The sequence below is a fragment of the Cyanistes caeruleus genome, chromosome 11 (genome assembly GCF_971803275.1).
Source record: "Cyanistes caeruleus chromosome 11, bCyaCae1.hap1.1, whole genome shotgun sequence".
In the NCBI taxonomy this organism is placed as follows: domain Eukaryota; kingdom Metazoa; phylum Chordata; class Aves; order Passeriformes; family Paridae; genus Cyanistes; species Cyanistes caeruleus.
In genome coordinates, this window is record NC_141711.1 from 18,812,620 (window position 1) to 18,835,073 (window position 22,454).

Here is a 22,454-nt window from a genome sequence, read left to right on the forward strand (position 1 = left end):
TTAAGGTGCTTTTAAATACCTCTAAAATAATTGTTACCACTCTGCAACCAGAAGTTCCTGAGGAGATGTCTGTTGATCCCTTTCACTGACAAGTTACTCTTTCAATAAAATCTCACGCCCACTGTGGGTACAAAAAAAAATACTTTTTTTGTTACAAAAAATACTTTTTTGTTGGTATTTTCACAGAGAATGACGAACAATTTTTCAAAAAATTATTTTGTTTACAGAAGGCTGCTCTGTGCCTTGGGAATGCCAATGGATCCCTGAGTGGTGCCACGTTCCTGGCCCGCCCCAAGACATGGAGGTGACAAGGAGACAACGAGGGAAGGGTTTCCCCAAGCACAGCCTTGCACTCACTGCCTTCTTTAATGCAAGCTGAAAGAAAACTCCTCCAGCTGATAATTAAAAAATAGAAACCAAACAGTTAAGGCCTGTCTGATTAATTGCTCTACTTAGCTAATTTGATAAGCCCTCCATCAGTTTTCTGTGCCTCTTTCATTGGCTTGATCTACTTTGTAAATTAATCTAATTATGAACACCTGTAGTCCAAAGTCCCATCTCTGCACAAGTTTGACAGCTCTTATTTATAGGCTTAAAGGTCGGTTCTGAGCCCCATCCTGCCCCAAGAAGCCTTTCTGGGGCCCAAGGAAGGGAGACAGCAAGGGGAATATGCAGCAGAGGAGCCACTCCCTGTCTCAGCAATGCTTCGTTCTCTCTGTATTCAGCAACATAAACTGCGTTCTACGAGAAGAAATCTAATAAAAATTTACAGCAGACAAAAGATGACAAACGAGTCAAAGTCATCACAGTCCCCACACCACATTTATCAGATCAGCCACACAGCAGGAGGGGAATGATAATGCCAGCTCCAATTCAGGGTGCCATGGGATCTCCAAAGAAACCAGGGGCTGCACAAAGAAAGTGCCGTGGGTTTAAACCACACTGCAGGCTGACAAAACTGTTTTGAAAAGTTCAGCATCGCCTAGAGTGAATATGTGTTAGATAATAAAAGATTAACTGTGTGTTTATGATGTAGATGTGTGGCTTTCCCTTGATTCCCATTTCTACTTGCACCAGTTCTTCACACAGGACAGAACTCTGCCAACAGAACCCAATCACAAAACCCCTGTGCTACAGTAATTTTAAAAGTATGGGCTGGTAACTGATTTAAAACCAATTATACTAATAGTTTTAATTGATCTCTCTTATTGCTACTTCATCCTCATTAATTATTTTGAATATCAATTAGAAACAAAAGGAAATCCCAAGCAGTTTTATCTGACTATGAAGTTTTCTTGCCACTGGATTTGCAGTTCCTTTTCACAAATTATTTTGTGGGCAGAATTTTTAATACTTTGTTTTAATCCTAATTTTCTCCTTCTCAACATCATAGAGAGATTGAATATCATAAAGTGTTTTCTTTCCATCAAAATCAGGAAAAGTTATATTCAAAAGTTCAATTTATCTGGGGGTTCGTGCTAGCCTTGATAAAATGTATTTTTAAAAGACAAACAATAACACTGTCAGACTCGCCTGACTCAAGAGCAATTTGCATTAGTAAAATTTAACTGTAAGCCCTTGAGATGGCAATGGTTTATTGCATTTGTTGTAAAAAATATTTTAGCTGAGCAATGCCAAGCTTGGGGCCTTCTGCAGTAACAGTGACAAGAAAAATCAGGAAGCTGTCCTTCAGAGAACATCTGCAGAGCTTGCAGGAGTTCCCTGCTAGATGGATCCCAAAACGAAGGGCACTCCTATCCTACCTCAAAATACTGCTCTAATATTTTAAACCTGAGAATATGAGGAAGTGAAGTTATTAATGGAGCCATTAACTGTCTCTCTGGGGCTCCCAGATTAATTAAATTCAGAGTCAGTGCTAAGATCCTCACAGCCTTTCCAAACCTCCAGCAAACACCTGCAGACCTGCTCCAAATATCACCATGTTGTACAGCACACTGTGGAAAAAAAGTCATGCATTACATGGAAAAGCTGAAAAAATGTCAGAAAAAAAGTGTAGAAAAAAACACAAAAAAAAAAAAAGATTTGAAAAACAATTAAATCAAGAAATGTTGGCAGTAAAAGACCTGACAGATGTTAAGCTTTTGTTCTTGCACCATCTTCCATTGCAGAGCACTAAGTAATTAAATGTGATGTGCAACTGAGCAAGGGCTTGTCCTTTTCATGATCTGAAAGCTGCCCAGAACCCTTCATCAGGGGCTGCTGGAGACCCTGCAAGGCAGAGGCTTCCCCTGGGAAGTGGGGATGATATTGAAAACCCAATGGATATCCCAGGATTGAACACTTTCCTCCAGGAATCTGCAGCACGTTCATGACTGTCAGAAGTGCCAGGAAGCTCAGCTGAACGTGTCTGTGGATTACCCTGACAGCTTCAGAAGACACATTTCCAATGGCTGAGCTGAACTAGGGAAGGATTAAAAATCTGTGTCCCTCAAAGCCTTGGCCACTCCTCTGACATCCCTAATCCCATCAGCGAGGGAAGGCTGTTTATTAACTTCTGCTCTCAGAGGTGCATCATCAAGCAGCTCAATCATCCTGAGGCAGGTAAGGGAGAATTTAGGAGAAAAAAAAAATATTAAAATGGGAAAAAAAGAAAAAAAAAAGAACACTGGAACCACATGAGGATTACCTACTTCCATTTAAAAGCATGAGAAAAAATAATCAGTTTAAAAATATGTATCAGTAAACCCAGAAATACAGAAGGTGTTTGCTACTTAACCCCTCAAAAAAAACCCCCAAAAATCCAGAACACAGTAGGAAACCATTGATAAATGTGAGGCTTAATTCCAAAAGCCGGTTTATTTTCACATCATAATAAAAGGGGTAATTTACTAATATTTAGAGGAGAAGGGAAAGAGAAGGAACATGTTCTGCTGAGGAGCAGCAGAGGGGCTTCTTTTGCCTATACAAAATGGGTTTATGAAATATATTTAACCGAGTTATTTTAAGAAGTGCCAAAAAGTTGGCAGCCACTGAGAATTCCTTAGCATAGCTAAAGAGCCTGAGGATTTGGAGCCAGGACAAAATGGGATTCACTGGGCCCAGGCTGGGCATTTTGTGTTTGTAGTTCTCCTCATGTGGGAGATTCCACCTGTCAGGAATTCTGATGCCACTGATTACTCCAAACAACAAAACTGACCCCATCCTGCCTCATCTGCAATTTTGACCATGACCACTGAAACTTTGAGATCATTATCAGATCCTTCACGGGTTCTTCAAACTCATTTTGCACCAGATGTTGTAGGAAACTGGGGATTTGTCACTAATTAAGAAAAAACAATGTTTAAACTTATGCCTGTGTGGTTGTGATGATTTCAAATGATTGATTGGTACAATAACAGATCCCCCCTTGATATAATAATCCCTGGAATGACAAGGTGGACAAAAGGAGGAAATCAGGCTCACCATGAACATAGCGCACCGGGCAATGAGATCTTTGTGTCACAGCATGCAAGACCTGATAAAAACAAAGAAAAACCAGTTGGTATTTTAGAAATTTAAATCATGAACATAAAATCAAAGAAAAAGGCAATTATTATAAAGCAGCTGGTTTCCTTTAGATCCAAATGGGTTTATTGCACAATTAATAAAATTAAGCTCATCTCTTCTGTGTTACTCCGTAACAGAAAATTTAAACGTGAGTCTTTAAAAAAAGTCTAATGCACCTTCAAAAAATAAAATAATACACACCTTCCAATACAACTGAAGCATTAAATTTTGCCTAATTCCAAAAAAAAATCAAACTAACAATGCACACAAAAGCTATCATACTGGTTGCCATTTATAATTATCTTGTAGTAGCATTCATGTCTACAAGTATTCGGCAGAATGATAACCTCAATTTTCCTCAGAATCAAATATCTTGAAGGGAAAATGTTTACTAAATCAATACATGCATGAATTGGGGTGCATGAAAGCTTTCCTCCCTTCCTCCTGGAGAAGAAAACAAACATCTCTTCAGAGAATTACACTGGGACAAACACACAGGTGCCACAAATCTAATGCCAGGACGAAATTTTCAGCAGAGAATCTATTTCAATCCCTTCTGGGGGTGACTTGAAGTCAGCAGAGGCAGAATCCTGTGTGCAGCACATTCATCAAGCCACAACTTGCCAAGCCATCAGTGAAACCTCACGAATGTCTCCTGGAGCAGCAGATTTATGCAGGAGCACAGCAGTGCCAGCCCTCCAAGAGCTTCAGGACACAGAGATTCAACAGCAATTTCTCTCCTAACTCCTCAAAGCACTTCGGCCAGAAATTAAAAGGACAACACGACTTCTTTGAGAGCCAAAGCTGAGTTAGGGAGGTGACACATCATGAATTAAATTGAAATCTGGCCAAAGAAAAAAAAAAAAAAAAGCCTAACCCACTTGATTGAAGTGCCATGTAAGCACTACAAGTGATAAAAATACCTCTCTCCCATCCTGAGCTGACAGAAGTGCTTGCAGGAGCTCCAAGCCAAACATCTTGTTCCACCACCTGGGCTACCAACATCATCTCTAACATTTCTTCCAGAGATTCCCCATTGTGGGAATACATGAAAACAGCTAAAAACCAGAGCTCTGTCACTCTGAATTGCACACACAATGCTAGAGCTGAGCAAAAAGCAAGTCCATCTTCTCCAGGAGCTGGCAGTGCAATCCCTGTACTGGACAGCAGTCCCAAAAATCAGCAGGTAACTCCAGGAATCAAACATCAACCAAGGAGACACAGCAGGGGCAAATACCCAAATCCCAGGGCTTTGGAGTGCAACAAGGCAGAAGATCTCTACCAGAGGGGATGGAAATGGCACAAAGTCCATGAAATGAGTGAGAAGGGGACTCCCAGCAGGACCCAATGCAGTCAGGGATGGGAACACTTGGCTCTGTCCTGACTAAATCCCAGTTCCAGCACCTACTCTTGGAGGCCTGAGTTGTAAAAACTGTTTGTGCCCAGCAGTGTCCTGCAACCTCCTGCCTCCCTGTGCCTCAGCAGTCTCAATTCTGTGAGATTGATTTTGAGTATAAATTCAGGGGATAACATAAAAGTGCTCAAACACTGGGGTGATAAATTAAAATAAATGTCTCATCAGTATTCTCAATATATTTCTCTGACTCTATAAAGACTCAACATTTTCAGCCTGGGGAGGATAACAAAACCAGAGTCCAGGAGTAATCAATGCTATTTTTAAAATGCATTTTTACTTTAATCAGGGATTACTTAAACCTCAGCCAGATCAATATTTATGTATTTATTCTTTCATCTGGCTTTCCCGGAGTTTTAGACAATTATAGCTGTCAAAGGTACTGCATATTGCTGTAAAATTCCCTGTGAAGGAGTTTGATGTAAGAAAGTCAGTCACTCATGAAAAAAATTAAAGTCATACAAAATTTATAGTTAAATAAAAACCTTTGTGCTTCATTCATTTCCCTAAATAGTTTAAAACCTTGCTGGAGCAGAAATTCCATGTGCCTGCAAATCAGTCATTTGCTGCAGCTGCCTAAAAATACGAATCACCATAAAGAAATGGATAATCGAAGAATTTACTAGAAAGAAAAGAATCTTATGGATTTTTTAAGACTGGTTTTGATGAGGGAAAGGTTTCACCTTCCCAAAGTGAAGATGGAATTATAACAAAATAGATGAGTTCCCATTTATCCAATATCCAAAAATCTGGAAGAGTCCCAGAGGTGGCAATGGCAGGCCCTTCATCAGCAAACCCATTTCCTACAAAAAGGAAAATAGATTCTCTTTGGGGTAGAAGGGCATGGGGGGAAACTTGATAAAGTATTACAAGAAATGCCTAAAAGGGGAGGGAAACAAAAGGATCATTTTTGTCATTCAGTGCTGGGATGCTCAGCTGCTGCCCAAACATCCTGAGAACTTTTTATTTACTTTCAAAACAAATTCACAGGTACTTCCCTTGGTAGGTGGGGCTGCTGAAGTGGTTTACAAGGTGAGGCAGAGCAGATCCAGCCTCTCCCAGCCCAGAGCTTCAGCCCTACCAGGTGTTTCCACAGAACCAGAACCCACCACCACTTCTTACAAGTGAGACAAGAACAGAGCTACGATGGCTCCGAGTTCAACCTGGTGGTGATTGTTGGCTTTATTTCCTAAATGCTGATGACCAAGGTCTAACTAATACTTCATCCTCTCTTAAAAACCCACCTGTAATGCTGCAGCTAAAGATTTTAAGTCAATTTTGTGCTGCTGAAATGGTATAATTTCCCCAGGATTCCGTGGCAATTAGGAGCAGCAGTCAGTAGGGTTATTTTTAGCAAGTGCACCTCATTCACACATTTGGCAGTGCTGCTCAGGGATCACTGATCTATATGCATGACTGCAGCGATAAAATCTGGCAACACTCTTTAATAAGAGTTTCAACTGTTCCAGGCGTGTTTCGAGCAACGTACAATTATTCCAACCCCTAAAAAGAGCTTTTCCACTTGCAGGATTTTCCACTACTCAGTATGTGCACCCTTGCAGTCGGATAGTTAAGATTTTCCATGATTTCCTTCGTTTGATTTACACCTTTTCAGCCAGTGGACAAAGAAGGTGTCCCTGCCCATGGAAGGAGGCTGGGACTGGATGGTCTTAAAAGTGCCTTTTAAACCAAACTATTCTGCTCACAAAAAGGTACCTAAGATGGGATTTGCAAAGGTTGGAGGGAGAGATTCTTATCCTGATGCACAAATTCATGAGGGTACAGCTGAAAAATATGTCGTTCATCAACACATATTTATATAAATATTGAGAATGATCACCATAAAGCTTTTATGATTTTGTTGAATTTTAGTGAGTATTGGTATTTGGCATGACACTGAACAAAGCCAAAATTAAAACCGTAGTTTGGTCAGTTTTGCTCTGCTTTTCAATTTACAACAAATTCCAGTCATATGTTTGCTGGATCACCACTGAATTTCTTTTTACTTTCTAAAGAATTTCTTTCCACTTCCTACTTTTGCCCTCAAATGCTGCTGCTGCTGTACAGTACCATTTCTTAAGATAAACAAAACAAATTGAATTTATCAAAATTAGCATGAGATTTTGAATCAAGCATAGCGCTTTCTGTTAATATAAAAGGTGGCAGAGCTTTGGGTGAAGCAGGGATAAACAAAAGTCAGCTGTGTTAGGACATCTCCAGGAGGAAAAGTGCCCAGCTGGCCATGCTTCCATCCTGTGCAGACCTGGAACCCTGCTCCACTTGGCTCTGGCATCCCAGGACAAAGTTTACTTATGTTTGAAGGTGGAATGAGTGTGGCATTAGCAAAAAACCCATCATGAACTGTCCAGCTGCAATTCAAGCTGGTGGAGGAATGAAATCACAAGGGCTGAAAGCCAGAGACAGGACACCAGGAGAGAAACCGCAGTGATACTTGGAAAACACATCACAGGTGATGCATGGGAAGAGGAGAAATCAGTGCTTTTTAATTAAATGGTCATTTTGAGGGCTTTGTCTTTCCCTAAACCCCCCTGCAGTAGTGGTTCAGATCTCTACTACACCTTCAACTGCTCCCACCTTTCATAAGTGCAGAATTATTCCAAGTTTAGCTCCCAGCATGAAATGCATCTCCTTCTCCCTATAATTCCCCAGGATCTCAGTATCTGTAATTACAGCACTACAAAACAAACCTGACAGCCACCGTGGCAGCTCCTTTTGTCAGACAGACAGGCAGCAAAGCCTCTCAGTGGCTGTGTCACGTCCACTGTCAGCTCTCATCGGGCAGCAATCTGAAAATCAGCAAGTGATGGCTTCCCTTGTTCTATCAAATGAGTCAAAGATGTTCTTCTCAAGAGGTTCTTCTGACTCTCAGTCAAGTCCTTACTGGAAGTGGGAGCCGAAAACGCTGCCCCACAGCACGCTTAGATTTTGAAACATGCCAACCTGGTGCTTCTTTAATCAAACTTACTGACATTAAAACAAAAGTGACATCCCAGGCACCTTGCATCGCTCTCGGAGCTAGAAAAGGGTTGCAGGCACCAAACAGACAACACAGCTTTTCTGCTTGGTCATGGAAGTTCTGGATGGTTATTTAAAATCATCTCATGTGCTCTGTTTGCACACCTGAGGTGACTGATGCCCTCTCTTCATCAGCTCCCTGAGCTGGTGGGAAGGAGAGGATGTCAGGGCTGCAGATAAAAGTGCTCCTGTGCAACGTTCCAGCACATCTGGCAGTGCCTCTGTCCCACAGGAGTCCTGGCTGACACATCACAATGAGCTGGGGATTTTCTCTGGGGAGGTTTGGTCATTGAAAGTGTTACTCTGATGGAGGAAAGGGGCAAAAACTTTTTGGGATTGGGTTTTGGCTTGGGGTTTTCTGTTAGGTGGATTTTGCCCTCTTTATGTCTTTACCTTTAGTGGTGCAGAGTTTGAATGATAAAAACAGGTATTCACCACCTAAGAAACTTCACTGACTTCAATCCTCAAGTATTTCATAGAGTGACTATTCTGTATATTAATTTAATGTAAAATACCTGAATGAGCAACTCTACCAAAATCATACAATAGATCCTGACAAATTTGGTTCAAATTTCCTTAGGTACAGTGTGATTTAGATGTTGATCTGCACTGTCTTTGGTATGGTTAGTGGCTTAAGATGTGCTGGTTTATCTATTTTATCCTAAAGCCATCTATTATAGATATAAACAGGAAAAAAAAATCATGTAAGGGTTTTTCAGACAATAAACATTTTGTTCCCTAGAGGTATTCAGCTTCAAAATAAATAATGAAACAGGGATTTAAGATTTTAAGTGCTGGAATCAAAGCTCTCTATTTCAAAAGACTGGGTGATGCCCAGCCTTCATTTGCCTGCACACTGCTCATATCCCAGTTTTGCCCTGGTGATGGGACTTTTGTTTTTCTGAAATTGTTTTAGTTATAAGAAAATTCAGTAGCTCAAAAGGCACAGTAATAGCTTTCCCTCAGTCATATTAAACATATATTTTCTAGATATTCCCTTTCATTTCTAACAAATGGGGCTGGATTTGTAGCAGAACTTGAATATCAAAGAATATGATACAATTATGACCCAGCTTATCTGCAAACTCCTTCACGGTTTGTATGTACCAGCACTTCATAAACTCCAGTTATTATCAATTCCTTTAATAATTTGGCTTTCTGATTCTAGGAGATTATCTGGGCCAGAAGAATCCTCAGATAATAACTCTGTGATGTTACAGAGCTTTACAGCTGTATTCAATGTAGATATGTGTTTTCTCCCAGAGATCAGTTCAGGGATCCAATAACACTTTTGGACAGGTTAAAGCTGTGCAATAAACACCCCATAAAAACTGATTCAAAACCAAATCATCTTATAAAATATGATAAAACATAAATCAGGTTTGAAAAACAGAAAAAACACATAATTTCCTATATCTGAAAGCACAAGTCAAGAAATGACGAAACACTGCTTTTCTGGGATTCCCAGGTAGCCATCCCTCATTCCTGTCCCTGCAGAGTCCCAGGAGATGAGATTTCTGTGCCTGGCTTTAGGAATGGCAGTGCCTCCAAGCCTCCAGCACAACAGCAAAGGCTCCTTGTAGGGGATGACCAAAACCACAAAGCAAAGAACTTGATTTAGCCAAAAAATGCAAGTTGCTTGCTTGTCCCAGTAAATGCCAGGTTCAGTGAGCACAGCCACCAAGAGGTATTTGATTTTAGGCAGCATTTTGAAATGAAACTGGCACTGGGAAGGAGGAGTCCATCATTCTCCCTCAGTGGTCTAAAACTCAGCAGCCAGGAACAGTTCCATTATCCCAACCCTGTGGAGAAGCTGTTTCATCTCATTTATAACCCTTCAACGTCTTCCCACAAAGCAGAAGGATCATGCCAGAGTCCGAATACTCTTGCCACTGTAGCCATTATGAAATAGCAAATATTCCTCCCAACTTCCCTCCTGTACCACTTGCCACTGCTACTGTTGAGCTTCAATTGCTCAGCTTTCAAATGAACACGGCCCCATTCTCTCCTTAATGTATGCAAATGTACTACAAGAATTTTCAAAGCACCGAACAAAACTTGATATCAATTTCTAATTAGAAATCTCTGCAGCAGCCCTGGAAATCTCTGCCTCCTCTCTGTGGTTTTGTTTAAAAAAATAAAAAAATAAAAAAAAAAAAAAAAAATCCATGTATGCGGTCATAGAAATGTGTATTGTATGAATGTATTTTTTTAATTTATTCATGAAGAAATATTTTTAAAGGCTGCTCAGTGACAGAGGATTTAACACAGTGTTATGCAATAACTGGTTCAACAGCTTCCCCCACCATGTACTTTTCTCTGCATGTAAATTTTTTTGAAGTTATTTCTAAGGCAATAACTCGATATCAAAAGTTTAATTTCAGAGTGTGACAGATGACAAATATCTTCTCCCTATTTAAGTGCTCCCCCCCCAGTGCTATTCTAGTCTGTGCAGAATATAAATGACCAACTGAAGGCAAAAGAAAAAAAAAAAAGCCAAAAGCATTTTTCAAGGTTTTTCATTAAAATCCACGTTTAACAGAGAATTAATGAGGGGGGAAGAAGTTACCCTCCCTGAATGATTCTGATCAAAGTACATTTCTTCAGAAGCTTCACAGATTTGCTGAGCATCACATCACTCACGTCCCCTCCCAAGGAAAAAACCAAATTATGTATTGAAAACTTGGGTTGGCTAGTTTACTGTAAATACATTTATGACACTGCAACAAAGGAATGCTGCCTTGTACACAGGAAGGAAAATTCCTGCAACATTCTCCTAGTGAAAAGGACTGCACTGAATTTAAGACTTCAGTTCAGTGTGTGCTTAGGTGCTGAACCTGGCCACGTCTCAAAAGCTCGCAGAGCTGCAAGGCTTGGTGTAAGAAAGATGAATCAGCCTTAAATTAAGCCCATGGTGTGTAGTGAGGCTGATAACCTTTTTGGTAATGCAGAGAGAGAGGTTTCAATCCTTGCTCTGCTCTCTGTCCCAGCACAACTTCACACAGCCATCCTTGATTCCACCTGTGTGGGCCAGGCCGGCAGGGATTGGGGTTGTGCTGGTCCTTTTTCAGGTATTCAGAAACTACAGGAATTTTCTTTTTTTTCTGCTTTTTTTCTGCTCCTTCATCACTGGGAACATTCTCAGGTGATGCACTCAGGAAAATAAATTCATTCAAGAGAAAATCTCCCTCAAGCACCAGAGAAAGCCGTGCGTTGGCTTGGAGTCAAGCCCAAAAAGAAAAAGGGCTGTGGTTGTGTTCCCATCTCATTTTGCTGGGTAGCAGAGCATGCATCCTGCAGTGGAGAGGGCACATCCATGGGCAAGGCCTGCCAAGGCTGACCTGCAGCTCAGCTAAACACCCTCTCACAGGAAAAAAGCTACCAAAACACAGATTACAGCAGTTTGCCAGGCAGGCAGATCCCATCCACCACCGTGAGCGTCTCACTGGGAATTCAGAGAATGAGCAGCATCCCCAGCATTTCCCACAAAGCTTTAGTGCTTCTGCTTTTTATTTTATCCATATCCCTTTCTTCAGGGCTGGCTACAAGTGCATCCAAACATCCTGGAACTGAGAGAGGGCTTAACACCTCCCTGGTCACACAGCTGGGGTTAAACTGCTTTTCTGACAAAGTTTTATCTGCAAATTCATTAATTTTCTCTATTAAGGTCTTCCAAAGCACCAGCAAATATGATGACAGGGCTGTCAGGCAAGGTGATTTATGCAAAGATGCTTTCCAGCATTTTCCCAAACTAATTTCAATGTAGTTGTGATAGCTGGTTTACCCATCACTTATAGTAAGCACACATATTAATTATTCATCACAAATTGTTATTGATTACACATGTTACAACTATTGCAAGTTGTGACTATTGTTGTATTGTAACTTGAACTATTGGAAGTCTTGCCAGTATAACCCAGCTAGTTGAAATTTAAAGAAAAGGTTAATTTAAATTTTCTCTTATTAAATAACACACTGAAATTATTTCCATGGGACATCCAGAAGTGTCTCAAGGTGAATTCTCTTGATTCAAAAGCCATCAGGACATTTTTTTCAATTCAAATATAATGAGATGCCAGTGAAAAAAACGTCCTGGTGGTTGACAGGTGCCTCCATTCCTAAACCATTCCTTTTACCTTCGGTGGATGGGCCTATGAAAAAAAAAAAAAAATGCTTATGAGAGCAGTTTGGAAAAATATTGGTTTGTTACAGGGATTTTGTGTCAAACTATTCCCGGCAAGATTGTCACAAAAGAATTCCCTGGAGCACAGCACCAAGCCCTCTGTTTGGAGGCAGGTGATGAGAAGCCCTCCAAAGGCAAAGCGGGGCTCTTTTGGCACCGTGCGAAGGAGAAGTATTTTAAACCATTGCATCGCTCCGGAGCCTTCTCCTGCACAGCTTTCCCCCACACCATTGTCACAAAGAGACAGCTCTTCATGCTCCAGCAGGAAGCCACCCACACACAGATCCAGAAAAGCTCCAGATAAACTGGCTTCTCCTGGCCAGGCCCGTCATGTCCCCGCTCCTGCAGGATCTCCCCGCGGGGACCCCGCTGCTGTCACCCACAGCTCCCGGCAGCCCCAGAGCCCTGCAGCTCCTTCCATCCCACCCCAGCTCCTCCCTGGCTGCCCCCAAAGCACATCCCGCTCTCTGCAGGTGCTCCCAGCGTCTTCTGGCAGCCAAAAGTAGGACAGCTTGCTGCTTCCCCCCTGACAAGGGGGTTGTTGTGCTGCAAAAGGGGAGGAAAATGGGAAAAAACAGCTTTATTCCTCAGGGTAGTAGCACAAAAGATGATGATGCTACCTTAGTTTCCCAAAAAATCACCTTATCTCGAGATACCCATCAGTCACCAAGATTTTCACAACCATTAGGAGATATTTCAGCTTAAATTTCCCCTCACAAGAGGTTTTTACCTCTGTAAAACATCTCCGTTTAGAAGAAAAGTTTCCTTATTATGGACTAAGAAAAAAACAACCCCACACACAAAAGCAACCCAAAATCACAAACAGAAAAGCACAAAACTGCTCAAGTTGTTTAAGAGAAAACCGTAAGTACAAATTGCTGTGGAAAAAGACACAGAATTTGTAATATTTTCAATCTTAGCAGACTTTCATAATCAGTCACCACTATTTTCACAACCATTAGAAGACATTTCTGCTTAAATTTCCTCTGACAAGAGTCTTTCTACCTCTGTAAAATGTCTTGGCTTTAAAAAAACCCAACAATTTCCCTTATTATGGATTAGAGATTCTTGGTTTTACTGACTGTCCTTCTGTGCAGAGGAAACAACACTAGTATTCCTTGCTATGGATTAGAGATTTTGGGGTTTAATGGATGTCTTTTTTTGTGCAGAGAAAACTTTAGTTTAGGCTACATAGCAGCATAAACCATTGCTCAAGACAATTACCAACCACATGAACAAGTGCTTGAGGAAATACAGGCATAAAATGTTCCTGTTTTAAATGTTCTAACTCTGTAATATATTTGTCTTCTTGTTCTGATAAAGTATGCATGTTGACAAGAGAAAAATGGAAGAGCGATCCAAGGGAATAAAACCCCTGCCATCAACTACAGAAAATGTAACATGATTTCTGTTGTACCAGAGATTAGAGATATTAAATGCAAATACATGCAAAAATGCTATTCATAAAGTGATTTGGAGGCCTTGAATAACCTTTTTTGGTAAAATGTGTCATTCACAGAATAAATGCAGATATATCACATTGTGAGATGTGATATAATGAATTGTAAGTGACACAGTATATGTCTGAGGGTCTTTTTTGGCCCTCATTTGAGACCATCAACATCCAGATCCTCAGAGGCTTCAGCATTCACAGAATCTTGGAAAGGCTTGCACAGGGTGCTCAGAGAAATTTATCAGTGATGATTAAATGATGAAAATGCTTTAAGATTACTGCAAATCCTAGTTGGTGGCAAATATTTAACTTTACACAACAAGCATCCACATGCCAGCTGAAAACCAACATAAAACTTCATTATTAGTCTTCACAACATGGAGAAATGAGATAACAAATACAAGCTGGAAAACCATAGAACTACTTCTCAGCAACTGCAGGCAAAGGTAGAAATGCATCAGGCTTGCAGCAAGTAAAATAAACTGGAACCAAGAGCTGTCACCAAAATTTGGCCTAAAATCCTTGCAGACACTGCTTATGTTGGTATGACTGGGCACTACCTATTATTTATAAGTAATGGCATCATTATTATCCCACATGGGGCAGTAACCCAGGGCTTTTCCCCACTGCTGTCACCATTCCTTCAGTTAATGAGCCATGAGAAAAGCCCCCCTCCCAGGTACCTCTAATCCCTGCAAGGTGCAACACAAGCAAGGCTCGGTTTTGTTTCACAGTCTGCCTTGATTTACTGCCTGAACTGAAGACGACTCCTCAGACACCTCCAGCACACCCAGAAAAGCCAATTCTGCAGCCTCTAACAGGGCTGCAAAGAGGCCCCAAAGAGCTGCTTTTCCAGGCACCTGGAAAACACCTCTGAAAAAGCAACACACAGCCTCTCTTCACTTCCACCAGGAGTCATTGCTTTTTCTCTAGCTCCCTTATCATTTCCATCTGGGACCTGGGAAATATCTCCATGCACCATCCTCAGCTGGGACCAGTCTCACAAAATAAAATCTGCCCAAGAGCAGGATGCTGCTGGTGGATTCTGCTCCCACAGCCAGGCCAAACAACAGCAGCACTCAGCAGCCACCACCTCTCCTCAGAGAGTAAATTCAGATAAGCAGCAGGATGGACTCACAGAAAGCACTGGGCTGGAAAGGACCTTAAAAATCTCCAAGTTTCATCCAGTCCCACCCCCTGTCTTAGGCAGGGACATTTTCCACTATCCCAGGCTGCCCCAAGCACCAGTGTCCAGCCTGGCCTTGGAGACTTCCAGGGATCCAGGGGCAGCCACAGCTGCTCTGGGTACTTGTGCCAGTGCTTCCCCATCCTCCCAGGGAACAATTCCTGCCCAATATCCCACCTATCCCTGCCCTCTGCCAGTGGGAAGCCATTCCCTGTGTCCTGGCCCTCCATCCCTTGTGAAAAATCTCTTTCCATCTTTCTTATGGGTTCCTTCAGGTACTGGAAGAGCCCAGTTAGGTGTCCTGGCAGCTTCCCTGTTTGGGGTACAACATTAAAAACAAACCACACCAAACCAAAAACAGAAAAGCAAAAAACTGCTCAAGTTGCTTAAGGAAAAACCATAAGTACAAATTGCCATGGCAAAAGGCAACAAAATGTTTAATATTTTCAATCTTAGCAGACTTTCATAATTACATGTTCCCTTAGCAGTAAATCTCACTCCCAAACAGTACCTCCTGTATCGTGTTAAGTGCCAAGGGCTCCAAAGAACACATTCCCCCAAATATTTCTCATATGAATAGCACATTATATTTACTATTTGATACATTTATAGTGGCACACTAAATATACGCTTATGAAAAAGGCTGGATTTATTTCCAGCATAGAAAAGGCCATAAAGTTTTCCTTCCATAGGGGACCAAGCTAACCATGGTCCACTTCACCATTTGCCTCAAAACATTTCTGTCAGACAGTTTGATTATTTCCCACAGAGGACACATGGCCCTTGTCTCCAGATAAATCTCCAACATGAGTTAAAGCAATAAAAGGGTTAACAAGGACCCAGGTATTCTGTCACAAAGGCATATTTCTTGACCAGTCCTATTTCCACAGGCCAAAAGAATATATCAAATTTCCCACCAGAGTCACACCTAACAGAATGCCCCACATTTCAAAGCAAGGATGCATTAAATTCACTTAAGATTTCTCTACTCCCATTTTAGCTACTTACATGTTTAGACTGATAGTGGACATTTTGTCTTGCTACACTCCACTCTCACTTCTTACTCTCACTGCTTCAGATTGAACTTCACTCCTAAATGGACAAAATGGCCAGTTTTTGGATGAGCAGGGGAGAAGGTGATTGTTTGTGGTTTCTAAGTAAGTCCATTTTCAACTGTCTCAAAATGACCATTTCAAATCAGTATCAAGCTTTACAGCAGGCTTGGTCTTCATCTTTTCATTTACTTGCTTTTATTCCCCTTAAACAAGCAAAATAAAAAGCTTTCAGGGATTTCCAAAGTTACCCGTACTCATCTCTGCCAAATGGAAAATGTGTATTATATTGTAATATCCTATAACCAGGATCCTGTTGCATAGGAATACTCTGTATCAAGCAGACATTTTCCTTTAGAAGCAAAAAAATTATTCCTTTTTCTTTTAAATTAAATAAAAAACTATTACTCTTTTTCTTTTCGTAAAAGCTTCTTCCTTACAGTCCACGTGTTAATTTGTGTAACATAATAATAAATGTTGCCTCCACAGAGAGCTTTTTCTGGAGCATCTGAAGATGCTTTTTATCATGCACTATAATATGTTGTGTTTTCAGAACCAATGTAAATATAATGTAACCAAGCTCAGGAACACAGGCGCTGGGACAGGGGACCAGGACACAAAAGCTCTCGCTCGACTGGCAACACAGCTTCCTCAACACCTGATATTTCTGACAGGACCTGCTCACTGAGGGAGTGTAGAAATAAGTAGTCTGTCTTTTCTAGACATGGAGATTTGGGATAAGAAACCAACAGGACCCATAGAATTGTTGGAAAAGACTTCCAAGGTCATTGAATCCACCTGTTGATGCAGCACTGCCATGTTCAGCGCTGACCTATGTCCCCAAGTGCCGTGTCCACGTGGATTCTGAACTCCTAGGATGATCCAGCCACAGTCCTGGGCAGCCTGTTCCAGTGCCTGACCACCCTTTCAGTGAAGAAATCTTTCCTAACATCCAAGAGAAACCTCCCCTGGTGCAACCTGAGGCCATTTCCCCTTCCTCTATTGTTTGTTTTCTGGGAGAAGAGACCGACCCCCACCTGGCTGCAGCCTCCTGGCAGGGAGGTGTGGAAGGAAACTGCCATTTATCGTGGTAAGACTTTAACACTGGACACGAAGACAAAGCAGGGATTCTCAGAGCAGCAACCTGCTCTCTGAGCCAGTCATTTCTAATTCTACAGGACACAGATCAATACTCTTCAGCCTTAGGAGCGGATTCGCTGGAGTTATTGTTCCTGCTGCACCTTTAGTGCACAGCAGAGAGGTTTAAATCAAACCCAGGGAACAAAGGAGGGCTGATGTGCCCGTGGGGAGGTCGGGATGAGATGCAGGCTCTGCTGAGTGCCTGCAGCCCCCTGCTCAGGAGCTCTCAGCACCACAATGGAGCAATCAGCCCTTCCTCTACACGGCCACACAGCCAGCAGGCTGCTCACCTTGCCTCTGAATGCAAAGGCTGCACAAGGGAATTTATTAGCTAGTGAAGAAGACAAAGCAAAGAGGAGACCACCTGAAATGTCAGAATTCCTTTTGGAATACCAGCATTTGCATGTATCACTGCCCTGGCACACAGAGGAACACACAAAGCCTGGGTGGTTTGCACACAGCCCAAAGACAAAGTAGCAGCACAAGCTCCTGGGAAAAGTTGCTGAACAGGGAAAGGGAAATGGCAAAATTAAACATTATCTTAGATAATCTGGGCTGAATATTGTTAAAATCTTCTTTCAGCTTTACAATCACTCGCTGGTAGGTTGTTTGGGGGTTTTTTTGGGGGTTTTCATTTCAATGGCAGCTTGCAAATCTCACTGAAGTGTAATAAAAATCATAGCGCTTCATGAACGTGAACTATTAAAAAAGCCACCATTTATTACTTCAGTGAAACAAGAAGTGGAAACTCTAATGTATCCCATCTGTCTAAATGGTAATGAGCCCATGCAAAACTCATTGCAGGGTCAGAATCCAATATTTCCCTTTGGATCATTCAGTGCAAACAAAGTTCATGTCAGCTCTGGTTCCAACAGCAGAAAGAGGCAAAATGAGCTGCAGCTCCCTAGATTTTATTATGCTGATCAGATATTTCTCAGAGTTTGAAGCCTCTTCAGCGTACAATTTGATTTCACACAATCAGTCCAGTGTGACTGGAACGTGTCTGCAACTCTTATTTCTCAGAACGCTGCTCCACCTGCCTGGAGAGTTTGTCCCAAGGCACACGGGCTTGACTCACCCTGAAGTGGGAATATTGTGGCAGTCAGGACTTGTATTGACCTCAAAATCTGAAGTACATAGATTTTGCAGAGCATTTTATGTCTTTAAAAAGCTTTTTTAAACTTAAATGTACATTTAAACATGTAGTTTACTAAAACTAGTTGGAAGTTTTTTTGAAATAAAAAAAAGGAGTTTTGGAGTCCTGAAGATTTGATTGCCAAAGCTGAGTGATCAGGGCACAGTAACTACTACCTAAGTGCTTATCATAACACAACTGACAGAGATCCAAGCAGTTCCATTTAAACAAAATAAAAAAAAAAAAAAGGAAGAAAGAAAACCAGGTTGACAATGTACAACATCTTCCTTTAAAAAAAATATAACAGACAACAACAAAAGGCAAAAAAACCTTCTCATATTTTCCTACACTACTTGACTAGAAACTGATTTTGAAACTCAGCTACAACAGGCAGGTTTACAGAGCCTGAAAGCAAACTGGGTACTATTTGTTTTCCTTTGCAGTGCTGCAGGACCAGCATCCAGAGCAGAGCTAAGCTTTGGCTCAGGTTTCTTTGATCCTGGAAAACCAAGTTCTGCCAAAACTGTACAAACAGCCCTGCAGGCTTAAGGCTAACAAGCAAGTGAGGCTCATCCATATTCAGCAGAGCTGAAGGGTTCCTGTGCTGGGAGCCCAGAGCAAACCTTCACAGATGCTTTCATGGCCCACACCTCTTGTGACGCAACCGCCCACACTGGGCTTGCATGATAAGCACCAGCATATCAAAGTGTGATCAATTAATTTATGAGTATTTAATATGCAAAGGAAAGGTCAGCTAATTCCCTCACTGAGATTAAGAGACTTTTTATCATTGATGGCAGCTACAGGTACATCTGTGGTCCTGCAGCTCAAACATTTTAAGCCCATAGGCACAGACATCTACTAAAGCTTCTCACAGGAGGATGATTTATCTTTTCACACTCACTTCCCACTAATTTTGTTACTGACATACCAGTAATTACTGTTTCTAAATGCCTTCCCTACCTTCTTCAATTTTAATTATACCGTGTCAGCACCTAAAAATGTACAAACCATGCAGAAGACAAAGAAGATGCATTTCCTGTGGAGGCTCCAGAGCTTTCAGAAGATGGAATACCACAGCAAGGCCTCAGTAGGCCGAGGTCACCAGCTTTGCATTGGGAGTCCCAGATAGGGATAAAAATAAACATGAAGTTTTCAAGGGCTGAAAAAGAGAACTGCACCAGATTTTTCCTGACTCTTACTTGCCATTCTTCTGAGACTCATTTCTTCCTAAGAAATGGCCAAAGAAAAGGTTTTCTTGTCACACCAAACAGTACAAAAACAAGGCTCCCAGTCAGCTTTTCAAAGCTTTTTCCCTCCCCTCCCCTCCAGCACTTCCTACCACATCTGTATTACCTGCCAGGGCCCATTCCAGTAACAGCACATCAGTATTTACAAAGGAAGAAACATTTCCTTGCAGACCACCTTGAGGAGAAACACATCAGCTGAGCAGTTCTCTCACCTCCAGCTCCACCTCCAACCACCTTCTCCAGTGCCAAACAAGCTGGAGAGATGTGCAGGTTCATGTGATCTGCAATGGTTCATAAATCAGTGCAGAACAATCTACCTGTGAGGAGTTCCTTGTGAGGGGGATGTGAAATAATGTCTGAGAGGGACTCCAGTGGATCGATAATGGTTTGTCTTTAAAAGTAAGCTGAGGTCAGAGAGCCAGAGCCATGAGGAAGATGGAATGCCATGATTCAACTTTCTCAGCCATGGTTAAGTTCATAAAAAGCTTCTCAATCAGGCTCTCACCTGCTTTCCACCTCCAGAAAGCAGCGTGACAAGCCAGGGACTCTGACAGGGCCTTTTTGGGAGCCTGTTTTCCCTCTGCTGTTAAATAAGGTTGCCTCCCAGATCTCAGCTATTAAGAATCCGTTCCTCCTCTCGTGTAAGAGGGAATTACCTAATTCATCACAGCTCAGCCTTACTCTCATAACAGCACCTACAATCAGGGCATGTGTCTGTAAAATCTCCTCAGCAAGTTAACCCTTCTCCTCCTAACCCTCACAGTCTCAAGGGAATAGCCACTAAAGCTCTGAAAAGAAAGAGCTGGAGACTGGATCCAAAAGGGAACTAAAATCCCACTGGGCAAGGCACAAAACCTGAGCCAGGTTTTACCTCATTCCTAGGTCTCCCAATAACAGCCCAAGTCCTGCTTTAAGGACACAGGCTCCCTATGGACATGCATCAGGATATTTCAAGGGACAAGGTCCACCAGGAAAACACACAGGTGTCTGAATGTGGAGTCCTTTCTCAGATCTTAGGAACTTCCTAGGAAGAGGCACTCCTCTTTATAGGGATTTGTAAAACCTTCCACACCCATGGGAATGTTCCTCAGACTAATTTGTCATGTAAAAGGAGCAACTCAACTATTTCCTTCATCCCCTGCTATTGCAGCTTTGTTCAGTGTTTTTGTTATCCTCCATTTATCTGGAAGATAAATGGCATTGTTCTTATTGAAGCAAGGCTGATACATGAAACACAGTGCAGAGAACTCCTGCAATGATGTTTTTCATGCACCTGATGGAGGGTATAATCCAATGGACCTATATTTTGCAGATAAAAACCAAAACTGGTTCTTCTGATTCCCTCTACTTTACATTCTTCCTCGGCTCACTAAGGAGCTTTTTTACCAAAGAGATCTCTGATGGACATCTGCAGATAACAGAGTGACATTTACAGACAAAGTGAAATTTACTGCTTTGCCCACCAGTGACATTCAGTACTTACACTGTTCATTATTTATTTTATAAAAGATTCCTGAGAAAAGAGGGTAAATATTTTGGTCTAATGTCATTTAACATAATTTTCACATTCTGCTGGTATGGTAACTTAGTGGCTGTGTTACTTCCACACTCATTGAGGACCCCTCAATTACTTAAGAGATTATACCCAAAATATCTTGCTGGGAGACTTTCTGTCATCTAATGAAGAAAATAAACTTTTCTCTTTTTTTTTAAGCACCACAGTCATCTTTTAAAATAGAAAACAAACTCCTGTCTCATTAGGAGTGTAACATACAATGACAATTTAAAAGGGAACTGTCATTTTTCCACCTTAGGTCTTACAACAAGGAAAATTTAAGTATTTCTCAAAGCCTGGAGATAATTCTGGAAATGTTTAAGACCAGCATCATTTTTTGGAAGGGTTTTAGAAGCTAAGATTCTAATAAAGTATCAATTAAAATTTTCACTATCCCACCTAAAAATATGCAGAACCCAGCTCCTGGTCTGACTTCACAAACACCCCAAGAGTCCAGGCTGTAGAAATAAAGCTGTTGCTGCATTTTTCCTGCAACAGTGACACACAGGAAGTCAAAGGCTTTTGCTGGAGGGTTTTGCTCCACAACAAATCAAGGCAAGCAGGCCCCAGATCTCATCTCCCTCAGCACCCTTCAAATGCAGCTCCATTAGCATTCAACACACTTGAGCCCAGGAAAAGAGAATTTTCTATAAGTATTAATTATGCAAATCAAGTAAGTATACGCTTTTAAATATATCTAACGTATGGAAATGACCCACAGTTATAACTTTGCTTGAATTATTGTCTAACAAGAGAGAGCTGCTGTTGCTGCAGAGCACCATGCTGCAGGTACAGCCCGTGGGGTGACATCTTCATCGTGGCCAACATTTCCAGTGAAGTGCAAGGAGAAAGAAAAGGAAAAAAAGAGGAGAGTAAGAATATTTTTCTTTACTAGTTTGGCATCAAACCTGTGAAATCTGTGTATTATTGGCCAACACTTGCACAAGCAGCTGTGATAAAAAAAATATATTTATTCCAGATAGAAATATTCTCTAAGAATCATTCTGGCTTTAGGTATCTGATTCACACATTTGACTTGCAATTTCAAGGCCACCAAGATGAATCTGCTGCAGCTCTGATGGTGCTCTGGCAAAATCCTACTAAGAAGAAGAAGAAGAAAGGAGGTGCTGGAATGGAGAAAGGAAAGAACTGAATGGTTGAACACTTTTTTTGAGGGAAATAAGAGATTCAGATCATAAACATCTTATTCTGTTGAGAATTCAGCTAAAGGCACTGGAAATGGCTTTATTATCCAATGACTGATATTTTCCAGTCTCTAACCAGACCTGGGCAGAACAGAATCTATGGTGAGAGAACATAATTGGACTCAAGAAATATATGATAGAGGAAATAATTTATGTTTTTGCCTTAAACCCTTTAATGGCCCTTTTAAAATTAAAACCAAAACAAACTACTTTTAATGACTCAAACTAGAAACCCTTTCTAGAACACATAAATTGATTGACCCATCATACTGCCATTAAAAAAAAAACCACAATGGGAACAGACACACACAAAAAAAATCTGCTTTAAAAGCTTGTTT

General features: G+C 41.3%; 1 protein-coding gene across 10 annotated transcripts in view; it reads right to left on the bottom strand.

Moving 5' to 3' along the window:
- Positions 1-22,454, bottom strand: part of ATP2B2 (ATPase plasma membrane Ca2+ transporting 2) — a 393,957-nt gene that overhangs the window by 286,703 nt on the left and 84,800 nt on the right. For 8 of the 10 annotated variants that reach the window (XM_086846968.1, XM_086846971.1, XM_086846959.1 and 5 more), the window contains exon 2: positions 3,424-3,475. The gene's annotated coding sequence lies outside the window, so the exon portion shown is untranslated. Of the gene's footprint in view, positions 1-3,423; positions 3,476-15,787; positions 15,872-19,117; positions 19,191-19,462; positions 19,585-22,454 lie in introns of those variants that run through there. The other 2 variants (XM_086846969.1, XM_086846953.1) reach the window with 2 other exon arrangements.